The sequence below is a fragment of the Crinia signifera genome, chromosome 12, assembly GCF_055691185.1.
Source record: "Crinia signifera chromosome 12, ASM5569118v1, whole genome shotgun sequence".
NCBI lineage: Eukaryota > Metazoa > Chordata > Amphibia > Anura > Myobatrachidae > Crinia > Crinia signifera.
In genome coordinates, this window is record NC_139228.1 from 35,906,672 (window position 1) to 35,922,843 (window position 16,172).

Genomic DNA, 16,172 nt, shown 5'->3' on the forward strand with positions numbered 1-16,172 from the left:
TTCTCTAAGCTACGTTATCAGCGTAGCGCCTGTTTGAATCCCGGCAGCTCGCCAGCTGCCTTACTTCTGTAATCTACGTTCTCAGCGTCCGCAAACAGTCAGTCAGTCAGAAGTAGTGTAGTGTAGTCAGCGTAGGCGGTACTGTTCTCGCGACTAGCGTAGTCATCGTATTACGTTATCAGCGCAGCTGCCTGACCTTGAGTAGTTTCACAGCCTCAGCTTGAACTATTTCTCTGTGGAACTACAGGTACAACAATGACCTGTCAGCGTAGTGACTCCGTGGCAGCTCAGCGCTGACATGTTGCTACGTTATCAGCGTAGCTTATAGGCTGCCTTGAACTACATTGTCAGCGTAGCGACTCCAAGGCATCCCAGCGCTGACAGGTCATTGTGGCACTTGTAGTTCCACAGAGAAATAGACAGTCCGGCACACCGCTAACTGCTCATTTAGACACTTTAGCGTCTAAATTTAGATGCTCCCCAAACCGCTAACAAGGGTGCATCTAAATTTAGACGCTCTAGCGCATGGGTCCTCAAACTGCGGCCCTCCAGATGTTGTGAAACTACAAATCCCAGCATGCCTTGCCACAGTTTTGCTGTAAGGGAGTGTTAAACTGTGGCAAGGCATGCTGGGATTTGTAGTTTCACAACATCTGGAGGGCTGCAGTTTAAGGACCCATGCTCTAGCGTCTAAATTTAGTTGGATATAGGGGTACATAGAGGTGCAATGTCAGGGCCATGGCTGGAGCTGGGGAGGAGGGGGGGAGAAGAGAAGAAGAGAGCCAGCTTGCAGGGAGAGTTGCCTTTTTCTTAATGACTCTTCTGCGCAGCTCCTTAAGCTGGGAGGAAGAGTATCCCCACTGCTAATTAAATATATGCCCCCTTATATAATAATACAGAAATATCACTGAAAGGGTTATGTGCTCAGTGGCTAGAGAGCTTCGGTTGTATCTATATGTTGTGTTTATTAAACAAACATGTTTGTCACTAGTGATTTCTACAGAACTAATTAGACCACACATGTCTTCTGCTAACAGCGTGGGAATACTAGAACATTCACAGCTGTGAATGAGATTTACCTATACTCACACAGTGTATATAGATGGTTGTATGAATATTGTTCTACCCAGGATCATAGCCAAGCACTACGCTCCCAGTGCACCTCTGAGATTGAGGAGCAGCAGCAGCTGACCCCTTCCCAGGTACCTGCCAGCTAGTTCTCCTTAACGTCAGAGGCCGGTTCTACATATGGAGGTGCGATGGGGGCATTAAAACACTGAATCCGTGTCATTGTGACTCATTTTGTGTCTTATGTGCCAGCTCTATCTTTAGATCTCAGTGCAGCATAATTTGTTATATTTGAGCACACCCCACACTCCCATCTATGGCTTTTGGGGCTGATGCAGTTCCATGCAAGTCCGTTATAACACCTGATGGTCCATCTCTTCCAGGTTTCCTTTGTGCATTGTTTATTGCTTAAAGCCCCATAACCAAATCGCTCAGCACACATCACTCGCACACATCACTCGCACACATGCTTTGCACCAGCGATGTGTGCTGAGCGGTCTGCGTGAACACTGGCAAGCTGGCGATGGGGTTAAATGGCGGGGATTGGCGAAAACAAGCGATCCTCGTTCACCTTATTCGCGGCAGGGGAATCCTGCATTTAGCCACAAGTCTCCGTTTCCACCCCACTCCAAAAACTGAGCGAGGGGAAAACCGCGTATACAGGGGGGGGGGCAGTAGAATACCGACCCTGCAAGCTGTGACAGTTCGCCCCCAGCATTGAATACACCCCCTTCACGCCGTCAAAATCTAGTCAGACTATGGAGACCGTGCATAGCCACCATCGGTCGGGGGGGGGGGGGGGGTATACACATGGATCTATCCATGCTTAATTTCTAGGTGATCTAGTCAGATCGCTTCGAAAGAGCCCTGGAATTGCCCATTATGTATGGGCATTATCTTGTTGCAAAAGATCCACATGCAGGGGTGGGGAACCTTTTTTTTCTACCAAGGGCCATTTTGAAATTGATAAAATCCTTTGTGAGCCAGATAAAAATTAGCACCTTAAAAAGTACCCTGCTTCCCCCGTCCCACGCTCCGGCTGCCGCTGAATAACAGCGTAAAGAAAGACGGCTGCTGCTGCTGGACGCCTCTCGCGATTACTCGCTACCGCCCGTGTCACCACCTCACATGAGAACTCCCCCCTTCCTTGTCTCCTGAGCAGGCGGGTGGGCGGGTCAAGCAAACTGGCTATGGGGGATGTTCTCCAGCCCTGACATAGTTTGTTGTCTTTCACTAAAATTGAGAAATTGAAATCCAATAACACAGCGTTACATTTAGCTTTCCCATTACATTGAATATTAATGAGAGGTCAATTTTACAAACTCATGGCTGGGCGGTCACTCTGGGCTTTTCTACAGCTCCCATGGGGCAATGTTCACCTGAAGCAGGAACACTCTTCTGTCACATGTGAGCGGTTAAGCTCAGAACATACGGAATTGCTCGCGTGTGACAGATGAGCTGCAACACAGAGAAAGATTCTAAGCAATGTGTTGATGTCATGTGTTCCCATGTGACATCACTCTATCGCTCTGTCAGCTAGAAGAACATATGCTTGTTCTCCAGTTATGTGCAGGATGTTCCCCATGTGGCAAATGCCGCTCAAACAGAAGTAACAGTGAGCATTACCGATACCACCAAAATGCCAGTGCGGTTTAATGGTGTGTAGCACATAATGGCATAGGGGGTTATTCTGGTTCGTTCGCAAGGGCACAATCACTCTCTAATGGACAAAACCATAAGCACTGCAGCTGGGGTTTGTACTTCAAACTGATACATATAAAGCAGCCAGTATTTACCCTGCACAGAAACAAAATAACACCCAAATCGAATGGTGTGTGTACACGGTGAGATTCCCTTGCTATTCGACTTAAGATTCGACTGCCATACAATCTTTGCTAACTCTGTACTGTCTACTTACAATTCATACAATCTGCATTAGATCTGCACTATATAGTCATTGCTGCCCTGTCTATCTTGGTTTCAATTTATGCTGTCACGGGAGCACGCATCGGGATTGCAAGGTAAAAAAAACCTGCCAATTTCTGACTGATTCTGGTCAGATGGGGTCCTGACCTATTCAATAAACAGTTTTTTTTCTGACAGGTTAAAATGCTCCGACCTGTTGGAAACCAGGTGGTTTGGCGGGAAAAGCCATGGATACACCTGCTTTTGACGGAAACACGGCCCAATCCGACAGGTTTTGGCCCCATTTCCGTCAATCTCAATCTAACTTGAAAAAATTTTGAATTGAGGCAGGGAGGACGGGGCCGAGTGAGCAGCAGCAGCAGCAGCTCACCTGGAGACCTCCACCCGCTCCCTCCTGGGTCCTCACCAGGTCCCACTGTCGTCCCAGCCGGGTGAGCAGCAGCAGAAACCAAATCAGATTTTCATCGCAAGGAAAAAAACCTGTGCGATCTGCTTGCGATCGGCATGCAATTTTGACTATATAGTCAAAATCTCATGCTGGATTGGGTTGGGATCATTTGGTCTATTGCATTATGGTAGAAAGTCATTAGGTCGAATCCATTAGGTCGACATGCTAAAAGGTCGACATGATTCTAGGTCGACATGGGAAAAGGTCGACATGATTCTAGGTCGAAAGGTCATTAGTTCGACAGGTCATTTGTTCGACAAGGTCATTAGTTCGACATTGTCTATGTCGACATTCACAAGGTCGACATGGGGTTTTTCACTGTTTTTTTACCTGAATGTCAACACAGTCGACATGGACACAGTTTAAAGTGCACTGCATCCCCTCGCATCGCTCGCTGCGCTCGCTATGCGTCGGGCACGGTGCCTCGCTACGCTCGGCACACTATTTTATTCTCCCACCACGCCCTAGTGGATGGTAGGGCATGAAATACCGCCTGTCGGCACATGTTGGCTCAAAAAAACAGTGAAAAACTCCATGTCGACCTTGTGAATGTCGACATAGACAATGTCGAACTAATGACCTTGTCGAACTAATGACCTGTCGAACTAATGACCTTTCGAACTAGAATCATGTCGACCTTTTCCCATGTCGACCTAGAGTCATGTCGACCTTTTAGCATGTCGACCTAATGGATTCGACCTAATGACTTTCTACCATAATGCAGTAGACCAAATGACCGCATCCCGCTGGATTGTACTGTACAGTGTACACAGCATAACTCTCTCTGCACATATTACATCTGCTTCACCTGCAGTGCATATGGTTTTGGCCATCAGAGAGTGATTGTGCCTTTGCGAGTGAACCAGAATAACCCCCATAGTCCCAGAGCCATGCTGTTGGTCTCCATTCCATAAGTGCAGTAAGTGAGCGGACAAACGATTTTTTTTATAACCTGCTGCTATGTTGGGAACCAGGTAAAGTCCAGGTGCTGTGGAACCACCCATTTCAGTACACCCTGTTAGAGCATGCTGGGACCTGTTGAAGCTCCACAGCATCTGGAGTGCCACAGGGATGCCTAATCCTGCTGTAAACTGTACCAACCACCAACCAATCAGAAGTTTGCTTTCAACAGTCTTGTGTGTCAAAACACAAAATGGCAAATTGGTTGCTATAGTTACGTTTGTGCTATGCACACCATATTGCTATCCTATAAACCACAGGTTCTCAAACTCTGTCCACAGGACCCCACCCAGCAGCTGTTCTCAAATGAGCAGCAATTGCAGCGCTTTCCATATTAGACGCATTAGCAGGTGATTCCTACCACAGAGAGGGGAATTCTCCGTGCTACAGTTGTTGTGTCCCTTTAAGAAATGACAGCTGACCGACATCTCTCCTTTAATCTCGGCGTCCTGGGTGTACGTGTTTTACAAGAAGCTTCTCCACTCCGCTTAAGATTTCCTGACTGATAAATTGTTTTATGACCCAAGTAAATTGCATAAAAACACACGTCTGTGTATGTGGGTCATTTGCTAATTATGAATGTGCGTCTATCAGGATATTCTAAAAACCCTCCAGCGTTCTCTCTGCTTGTTTGAATACAATTTGTAGTTATGCAAATGATTTGTGTACGGTTAATGTATTTACACCCCAATTTCCATTAAAGAATTTCATGTTCCATTAGTTTGCAGGAAGGGCTAGCACTTACATTCTGTATTTATAATTAAGCGTCACTATTTTGTAGCAGTGGAAGCAGTCTGTTGGCTGTACCGATATTTGCAATATTAAGGCTTATCGATTCGGCAAAGACGGCAATTTCTGACTGATTTAGGTCAGAAGGGGTCCTGACCTATTCAATGAGCAGTTTTTTTCTAACAGGTCGGAATGCTCCGACCTGTTGGAAACCAGGTGGTTTGGCGGGAAAAGCCGCGGATGCACCTGCTTTTGACGGAAACACGGCCAAATCCGACAGCTCTTGGCCCCGTTTCCGTCAATCGCAATCTGACTTGAAAAAATGTTGGATTGAGGCAGGGAGGACGGGGCTGAGTGAGCAGCAGCAGTTCACCTGGCACCCTCCACCCGCTCCCTCCTCGGTCCTCACCAGGTCCCACTGCCGTCCCAGCCAGGTGAGCAGAAGCAGCAGCCGAAACCAAATCAGATTTGGCCGCTGATTAAATAGGTATGGATCTGACACTAATTGAATATATCCCATAGGCTTTATTTATAGAAGGTTCCTTTGTGGGAGCTTTCCTTTTGTTTGGTTTTCTTATCCGATGTGGACAATAAACAGATTGCAACGGTGACCGAGCTGACAGTGGCTGACTGTCTGCCGAGTACATGTGAATTTAGGTCTTTAGAGCCTAAACTGTTACTGTGAATGATGGGTCTCGGAACACGTTATTACCATGAGTTTTGTACTGTTGTTCTTACAGTTTTAAAAACGTATTTTTTGTATGAGTGGGGGGGAGAAATTGGGTTTTCACTAGTGTCAGAGAAAGGTTAATCTTCCACTCCTTGTTATGATGGCTGCTGCTGTTCGGCTCAGAGCAGCATTTGTTGTGAGTGGGAACTCCACCCAGACCCTAAGCTTTATTTGCTTGTATAGCTGATAACCGTATTGACCAAGCACAAATACACAGCCAGACTGTTCTATGTTGACACAGATTTAACTGCCAGGGGTTTGAGTGGGGCTTAGAATACATATCGTTACGCATTCCTTATCCAAGTAATCTGACCTGTGTCTATATATAAATATATATACACACTAAAGGCCCCCATACACTATGCGATTTTGGGACGATTTCATCCGATTTCGGCACTTTGTGCCGATAATCGGATGAAATCGGCCCAAAATCGTAGGTATGTGACATTTGATCCGATCCGATGCGCGGTCCCGTGCGCATCGGACCGGATCAGGGAGGTCGGACGGTCTGTACATACGATCACGTCCGACCTCCCTGTATGCATATGCCTGCCACCTGACAGGCATATGCATACAGACACCGGTAGAGTGGTGGGGGCGGCCAGCGGCAGCGGTGGTGTGGGCGGGCAGCGGCGGTGGGGACGGGCGGCGTGTGCGGTGAGCGCAGTGTACTTACACATAGCAGCAGCGGCGGGGACGGGACGCGCAGTGGCGGCTATTATATTTTTAAAATACTTGTCAAATGACCGGCCGCTCTCTGATTGGCCGGAGAGCTCTCAGCCAATCAGAGAGCGGCCGGTCATTTGACAAGTATTTTAAAAATATAATAGCCGCCACTGCGCGTCCCGTCCCCGCCGCTGCTGCTATGTGTAAGTACACTGCGCTCACCGCAAACGCCGCCCGCTGCCGCTGACCGCCCCCCCCCACACACACACACCGCCGCCCGCCCCCACTACCGCCGCTGGCCGCCCCCACCACCGCTGCCCGTCCCCACTACTGCCGCTGCCCGCCCCCACTACTGCTCACCGCCCAGCAGCTCCCCAGGGTTTTTTTTACATGGGATAAATCGCATGCGATTTATCCCATGTAAAAATGGCACATCAAGTGCCAAATTGTATGTGAGCCTCCCGGGGAGCTGCCGGGCGGCTCGCAGGTAAATTGGGTCCGACTTGTCCCTAGGACAAGTCGGCCTAATGTATGGGGGCCTTTACTTTATTGTTTTATATATTCGCAGTTGGTGAAAGGAAAAGGTTTTATAGGTTGTACCGAAATAGTGTAAGGCAGGGGACAAGAGAGAATGTTGTTGGTTTCATTAACCCTTTGAGTGCCGAGTGAATTTGTCAAAAAAAGGTGTGAAAATTGCCAAGCAAACATTTGTATTATTTGTTACCTTATATAGGAAATATCATCTTTTGTTTATGCAATTTTTTTAATTTGAATTTATATAACAAATGTGAGCGATGCTGGCATTTTTAGAGGATATTTTGCACATCCCTTATATTGGCACTCAAAGGGTTAAAGCCCAGCATGCTTTGCGAGGAAGAATAGTTCTAAGGGCTGCCCGACGATGGTTAGGCAACAAGTAATCTATGTGGATTAAGAATTTAAAGTATTGCAGAATATATTTTAAATATGATGTAATTCAGCAGAGTAAGCTTCTTATTGCCCTAATAGGTTTGTGGACTGAGAACGTGAGGTGTGAAGTCAATTGAACAAAAAAATGTTGATTCTTACATGATCAATGTTGTAAAAACAGGCCTCTGGCAGCTGGTATGGTACTACAAGTCCCAGCAAACATTTCACACAGTTTGCCAGCTACTGGACAATTAGAGTTGTGGTTGATAAGGGACGCACTGATTTTGAGCTAAGAATTGCACCCCATCATTTTCAGCAACAGTTTAATTAAAATGAACATAGTGACTGATTCCTTCTGCTACTTTGCTGACATTTTGGGTACATTTTAGAATTCACATTGTAGCACAAATCCTGTTTGGTTGCATCTGACCGGTAGTAAATTCGCCGTTTTTATTTAACCCCTTCACGACATTTGACGTATATATACGTCATGGCCGGGAAGTACTTCCCGACACATGACGTATATATACGTCATGACTTTAAACTGTCACTGCGTCTCGAGACGCAGTGACAGAGGGACGATGTCTGCTGTCCCTGACAGCAGACATGTCCCTGCATGCCCAGGGGGGGCTGCGATGTCGCCCCCCCGTCGGCGATCGCTGTGATTGGCTGTTCAGTGTGAACAGCCATTCACAGCGTTTTCCTGTGTTACCAGCGAATCAGACGCTTGGTAACACAGGTGTCAATCACCGCCGGGCGTCAGGGGGCATGAGGGGGTCATCGGTGACGATGACACCTCACCCCACCCTCACCCCACCTGCCCCCAAGGCTGTGATTGGTCCGTGGGACCCACGGACCAATCACAGCCAAGGCGCGACATTTAAACTAACGGTGACTGCGCTGCAGACGCCATTCCGGTCTGGAATAGCGTGCAGAACGGTCACCGTGCCTGTCTGCCGTGAATACCGACCTGATCCTTGCTAATACTTACCTGATCCTTGCAAATACCTTACCTGATCACCTGCTCACTGCTTGTAGCGTGCTGGACGCTTCCTGGATCTGACTTCCTGAGACTTCCTGCTGCTGCTGCAGTGTGATAGAGAGATAGAGAGATAGAGAGAGAGATAGAGAGAGATAGAGAGATAGTGACAGAGAGAGCTATATTTTGTGTCTGCTACCCCCCCTTTTTGGGGGTGCAGGGGTTTTTTATATATAAATAACTGTCGCTGCTGCTGCAGTGTCATAGTGATAGATAGTGATAGATAGTGAGAGATAGTGATAGATAGTAATAGATAGTGAGAGATAGAGAGATTTGTGTCTGCTACCCCCCTTTTTTGGGGGTGCAGGTTTTTTTTTTATATATATATAACTGTCAGTGCTGCTGCTGCAGTGTCATAGTGATAGATAGTGATAGATAGTGAGAGATAGAGAGATAGAGAGAGATAGTGACAGAGAGTGTATATTTTGTGTCTGCTACCCCCCCTTTTTGGGGGTGCAGTTTTTTTTTTATACATATAACTGTCAGTGCTGCTGCTGCAGTGTGATAGATAGTGATAGATAGTGATAGATAGTGATAGATAGTGAGAGATAGAGAGAGATAGTGACAGAGAGTGATAGAGAGTGTATATTTTGTGTCTGCTACCCCCGCCTTTTGTGCTGATCACTATATCTGAGGTGATCAGCAACTTTTTGGGGGTGCAGAGGTTTTTTTTTTTTATATATACCTGTCAGTTGCTGCCAGTTGCACCAAAGGTTGTGCACCTGCTGCCCCTCACTGGTAATCAGTGTCGCATCACTGATCACCTTTTTTTTTTTTTTGTGGGTGCTGTGTGGTCTTTTTTTAATTTTTTTTTTACACACACTGTGATTTTGTGGGTGTCCTGTGGCCACTGTGCGCTGATCAGTGACGTACATCACTGATCAGCTTTTTCGGCACAGGGTTGATCTATTTTTTTTTTTTTTTTATCAAATTCCTGTTGCCTTTGAGCGCTGTTCAGTGACAGACGTTACTGACCAACATCTGTGCTCAATTTTTGGTGCAGGACCTTTTTTTTTTTTTTTTAACCCCTTCATTTTTTTTTTTTTAACCCCTTCAATTTATTTTTTTTTTTTTAACCCCTTCATTTTTTTTTTTTTGTATAAAGTATTTTTTTTGTTCTGCACTACATACACACAACACACTACATACCCCCGGGGTTGAAATAAAGTTTGTACCCCCCCCTACACTATACACGTGTTGAAACATTTCACTACCAGTAACACAAAAATAAAAATGGCATCCCAAATGTCCTCCCAAATGTACTCCCAAATGTCATCCCAGTCATCCAGAAGAATGTATTCAGTGGAGGAGGCATATGCCATGCTTGCCTCTGATTCTGACACAGCCAGTGAGGCAAGCGGGGAATTTGAAGGATTCGTCTTAAGCTCCTCTTCCTCCTCTGGTGATGAGGGACCCCCTCAAAGACGCCCCCGTAGAGCAGCTGAGACCCCCCCCCCAATAATTGATCTCGTATGGACCCCACCACCAGACAATTTTGAGCCCCAGGTTCCTGAGTTTTTGGCCATGCCAGGAATCCAATTTGATTCCACAGGTCTCAGAGAAATTGACTTTTTCAAATTATTTTTCTCTGATGATTTTATAAATTTAATGGTGGACCAAACTAATTTATATGCCCAGCAGTTTATTGCTCAAAACCCCACGTCATCATTTGCTAGGTGGACCCCTGTAGATGCAGTAGAGGTGATGACGTTTTGGGGTCTGGTGTTTCATATGGGCATAGTAAAAAAGCCACAAATTAGGCAATATTGGAGTACAGATGTTCTGTACAGCACCCCATTTTACCGTATGGCCATGACTCGGACTCGTTTTGAGGCAATCCATAAATTTATACATTACACCGATAATGCACAGTGCCCACCCAGAGATGATCCCACCTTTGACCGGCTATTCAAAGTCAGGCCGGTCATTGATCATTTCAGTGCCAAATTTGCAGAGCTATACATCCCTGAAAAATTTATTTGTATTGACGAGTCCCTTATACATTTTAAAGGAAGGGTTAAATTCCGCCAGTACCTTCCCAGTAAGAGGGCAAGGTATGGCATAAAAATGTATAAGCTGTGTGAAAGCACCACAGGGTACACCCACAAGTTTAGGGTATATGAAGGGAAGGATTCAAGAATTGAACCGCCAGAATGCCCCCCCTCCCTCGTAGGTGTTAGTGGCAAAATTGTCTGGGATTTAATGCACCCCTTCCTGGATAAGGGTTATCACCTCTATGTGGATAACTTTTACACCAGCATCCCCCTGTTTAAGGCCCTTGGTTCAAGAGGTACAGCAGCTTGCGGTACTGTGCGCAAGAACCAAAGAGGCCTCCCCAAAACGCACATTGCCCAAGTAATGAGAAGGGGTGAAAGCAGGGGAATATGCACCGAAAATATGTTGTTGGTCAAATATAAGGACAAGAGGGATGTCCTTATACTGACAACAATTCATGGAGACAGTACCACCTCCATCCCTGTACGAGGTACCAGTACCCACACCTCAAAACCAAATTGTATCCTAGATTACAATAAGTACATGGGCGGAGTGGATCTTTCAGATCAGGTACTGAAGCCGTACAGTGCCCTGCGGAAAACAAATATCTGGTACAAGAAGGTGGCCGTGTATATCATCCAGATGGCACTGTATAACGCTTACGTGCTATTCCGTTCTACCGGCCAGAGGGGGACATTTATGCACTTTCAAGAGGAAGTCATAAAGGGCCTAATATTTGGGAACCAGCAGGCAGAGGGCCCCAGTACTTCTAGTACTGGGCCCCGTATTGTACCAGGGCAGCATTTTCCCAACGAAATCCCCTCCACTGCAAGAAAGGGCAGGACACAAAAAAGGTGCAAAGTTTGCTATAAAAAGGGAATAAGAAAGGAAACTATTTTCCACTGTGAAACTTGCCCCGACAAACCCGGCCTATGTATAAAGGAGTGTTTCAAAATATACCACACATCGATGGATTATTAGGTTCATCATTTCACCGTGCATCGGGGGTCTTGCTAATGCCACATAGCACCCACCATTCATTCCACCAGAATCTGAGCTGCAAAATCCAAAAATCACTCCTTCCCTTCTGAGTCCTGCCATGCACCCAACTGGTATTTTTTGGTCACATGTGAGGCATTGCCGTACTCTGGAGAAATGGGGGCACAGATTTTGGGGTGCTTTGTCTCCTTCATTCCTTGTGAAAATGAAAAATTTTGAGCCAGAAGTACATTTTTGTGTAAAAAAATGTAATTTTTCATTTTCACAGCCCAGTTGTACCAAAATTGGTGAAACCCCTGGGGGTTTGAAATGTACACTATACCCCTAGATGAATTCCCTGAGGGGTGTAGTTTGCAAAATGGGGTGACTTGTGGGGGGGTTCCACTGTATTGGTAATGCAACATAGCACCCACCATTCATTCCACCAAAATCTGTGCTGCCAAATCCAAAAATCACTCCTTCCCTTCTGAGTCCTGCCATGCGCCCAACTGGTATTTTTTGGTCACATGTGAGGCATTGCCGTACTCGGGAGAAATTGGGGCACATATTTTGGGGTGCTTTGTCTCCTTCATTCCTTGTGAAAATGAAAAATTTTGAGCCAGAACTGCATTTTTGTGTAAAAAAAATGTAATTTTTCATTTTCACAGCCCAGTTGTACCAAAATTGGTGAAACCCCTGGGGGTTTGAAATGTACACTATACCCCTAGATGAATTCCCTGAGGGGTGTAGTTTGCAAAATGGGGTGACTTGTGGGGGGGTTCCACTGTATTGGTAATGCAACATAGCACCCACCATTCATTCCACCAAAATCTGTGCTGCCAAATCCAAAAATCACTCCTTCCCTTCTGAGTCCTGCCATGCGCCCAACTGGTATTTTTTGGTCACATGTGAGGCATTGCCGTACTCGGGAGAAATTGGGGCACATATTTTGGGGTGCTTTGTCTCCTTCATACCTTCTGAAAATGAAAAATTTTGAGCCAGAACTGCATTTTTGTGTAAAAAAATGTAATTTTTCATTTTCACTGCCCACTTGTATCAAAATTGGTGAAACCCCTGGGGGTTTGAAATGTACACTATACCCCTAGATGAATTCCCTGAGGGGTGTACTTTGCAAAATGGGGTGACTTGTGGGGGGGTTCCACTGTATTGGTGCTTGGGGGGTCTTGCTAATGCGACATAGCACCCACCAAAATTCCACCAGAATCTGAGCTGCAAAATCCAAAAATCACTCCTTCCCTTCTGAGTCCTGCCATGCACCCAACTGGTATTTTTTGGTCACATGTGAGGCATTGCCGTCCTCGGGAGAAATTGGGGCACAGATTTTGGGGTGCTTTGTCTCCTTCATTCCTTGTGAAAATGAAAAATCTTGAGCCAGAAGTGCATGTTTGTGTAAAAAAATGTAATTTTTCATTTTCACAGCCCAGTTGTACCAAAATTGGTGAAACCCCTGGGGGTTTGAAATGTACACTATACCCCTAGATGAATTCCCTGAGGGGTGTACTTTGCTAAATGGGGTGACTTGTGGGGGGGTTCCACTGTATTGGTGCAACATAGCACCCACCATTCATTCCACCAAAATCTGTGCTGCAAAATCCAAAAAACACTCCTTCCCTTCTGAGTCCTGCCATGCACCCAACTGGTATTTTTTGGTCACATGTGAGGCATTGCCGTACTCAGGAGAAATTGGGGCACAGATTTTGGGGTGCTTTTTCTCCTTCATACCTTCTGAAAATGAAAAATTTTGAGCCAGAACTGCATTTTTGTGTAAAAAAATGTAATTTTTCATTTTCACTGCCCACTTGTATCAAAATTGGTGAAACCCCTGGGGGTTTGAAATGTACACTATACCCCTAGATGAATTCCCTGAGGGGTGTACTTTGCAAAATAGGGTGACTTGTGGGGGGGTTCCACTGTATTGGTGCTTGGGGGGTCTTGCTAATGCGACATAGCACCCACCAAAATTCCACCAGAATCTGAGCTGCAAAATCCAAAAATCACTCCTTCCCTTCTGAGTCCTGCCATGCACCCAACTGGTATTTTTTGGTCACATGTGAGGCATTGCCGTACTCGGGAGAAATTGGGGCACAGATTTTGGGGTGCTTTTTCTCCTTCATACCTTCTGAAAATGAAAAATTTTGAGCCAGAACTGCATTTTTGTGTAAAAAAATGTAATTTTTCATTTTCACTGCCCACTTGTATCAAAATTGGTGAAACCCCTGGGGGTTTGAAATGTACACTATACCCCTAGATGAATTCCCTGAGGGGTGTACTTTGCAAAATGGGGTGACTTGTGGGGGGGTTCCACTGTATTGGTGCTTGGGGGGTCTTGCTAATGCGACATAGCACCCACCATTCATTCCACCAAAATCTGTGCTGCAAAATCCAAAAATCACTCCTTCCCTTCTGAGTCCTGCCATGCACCCAACTGGTATTTTTTGGTCACATGTGAGGCATTGCCGTACTCGGGAGAAATTGGGGCACAGATTTTGGGGTGCTTTTTCTCCTTCATACCTTCTGAAAATGAAAAATTTTGAGCCAGAACTGCATTTTTGTGTAAAAAAATGTAATTTTTCATTTTCACAGCCCAGTTGTACCAAAATTGGTGAAACCCCTGGGGGTTTGAAATGTACACTATACCCCTAGATGAATTCCCTGAGGGGTGTACTTTGCAAAATGGGGTGACTTGTGGGGGGGTTCCACTGTATTGGTGCTTGGGGGGTCTTGCTAATGCGACATAGCACCCACCAAAATTCCACCAGAATCTGAGCTGCAAAATCCAAAAATCACTCCTTCCCTTCTGAGTCCTGCCATGCGCCCAACTGGTATTTTTTGGTCACATGTGAGGCATTGCCATACTCGGGAGAAATTGGGGCACAGACTTTGGGGTGCTTTGTCTCCTTCATTCCTTGTGAAAATGAAAAATCTTGAGCCAGAAGTGCATGTTTGTGTAAAAAAATGTAATTTTTCATTTTCACAGCCCAGTTGTACCAAAATTGGTGAAACCCCTGGGGGTTTGAAATGTACACTATACCCCTAGATGAATTCCCTGAGGGGTGTACTTTGCTAAATGGGGTGACTTGTGGGGGGGTTCCACTGTATTGGTGCAACATAGCACCCACCATTCATTCCACCAAAATCTGTGCTGCAAAATCCAAAAAACACTCCTTCCCTTCTGAGTCCTGCCATGCACCCAACTGGTATTTTTTGGTCACATGTGAGGCATTGCCGTACTCGGGAGAAATTGGGGCACAGATTTTGGGGTGCTTTTTCTTTTTCATACCTTGTGAAAATGAAAAATTTTGAGCCAGAACTGCATGTTTGTGTAAAAAAATGGAATTTTCCATTTTCACATCCCAGTTGTACCAAAATTGGTGAAACCCCTGGGGGTTTGAAATGTACACTCTACCCCTAGATGAATTCCCTGAGGGGTGTAGATTGCAAAATGGGGTGACTTGTGGGGGAGGTTCCTAACTTTTAGCACTTATGGTGCCTAGAAACCTACATGGTGCCTAAAAAAAAATCTCATAAAAAGGAGGCTCCAAAATCAAGTAGGTGCTCCTTCTATTATGAAGCCTGTGGTTTGGTCAAAGTGCACACTAGGGCCACATATAGGATATTTTTGAAAACAAAAGAATTGGGGGAATCAATTTTTAGTCACATTTCTCTAGTAAAATCTACTGTATTCGTTAGAAAAATGTATTAAAATTGAAACTCTGCAAAAAAAAAGAAATTTTGAAATTTCACCTACACTTTGTTTTAATTCCTGTGAAACACCTAAAGGGTTAACAAACTTCCAAAATGCTGTTTTGAATACTGTGAGGGGTGCAGTTTTTGAAATGGCATCATTTATGGGGGTGTCTCACATACAAGTCCCTCAAAGTCACATCAGAACTGAACTGATCCCTAAAAAAATCAGTGTTTGAAATTTTCTTGAAAATTTGAGAATTTGCTATTCATATTGTAAGCCTCCTAGTGTCCAAAAAAATTAAAAGGAAGTTGAAATAATGATGGAAACATAAAGTAGACATATGGTCTATGTTAGTTATTAACTATTTTGAGTGGTATGATTATTTGTCTCACAAGCAGAAAATTTAACATTTTGCAAATAGCTAAATGTTCCATTTTTTCACGATATTTTGGTATTTTTCACAAAAAAACACAGACTGTATCGACCCAAATTTACCACTAACTTGAAGTACAATGTGTCACGAGAAAACAATCTCAAAATCACTGGGATAAGTAAAAGCAAAAAAAAGTTATCCCCACTTAAGTGAGACATGTCAGATTTGAAAAAAAGGGCTCTGTCATGAAGGCACAAACTGGCTCTGTCATGAAGGGGTTAAAACAAAGCTTTTTTTTTTTTGGACTCCGCCCTCAATCCAACCCAGGGTCCTGTCAGCGGTTGTGTGACCTAGAACACGTTTCCTGCACGTTTTCAAGCATAACATCACAGAGCACTTGATATGAGAAATACTGAGCCACTGTTTACTCAGCCTAATTGCGCGCCGCTCCATTACCTCCTGCTTTATCACACACGGCCTTATTTGCACACCATCAGAAATGCATTTGCTGCTTTCTGAAATATAAGATCTGATGAAGATTTAAGTGCAGGGGATAGAATCCTATACTGTAACATTTTATAAAGATCTGTAACCTGACAGCTGCCAAATAATGTATCTTACTCCATACAGTATATAATATAG

At 45.1% G+C, this 16,172-nt stretch overlaps 1 protein-coding gene across 1 annotated transcript in view; it reads left to right on the top strand.

The window, feature by feature from the left end:
• Positions 1 to 16,172, top strand: part of BRF1 (BRF1 general transcription factor IIIB subunit) — a 343,261-nt gene that overhangs the window by 147,167 nt on the left and 179,922 nt on the right. The gene's annotated exons all lie outside the window — the stretch shown is intronic.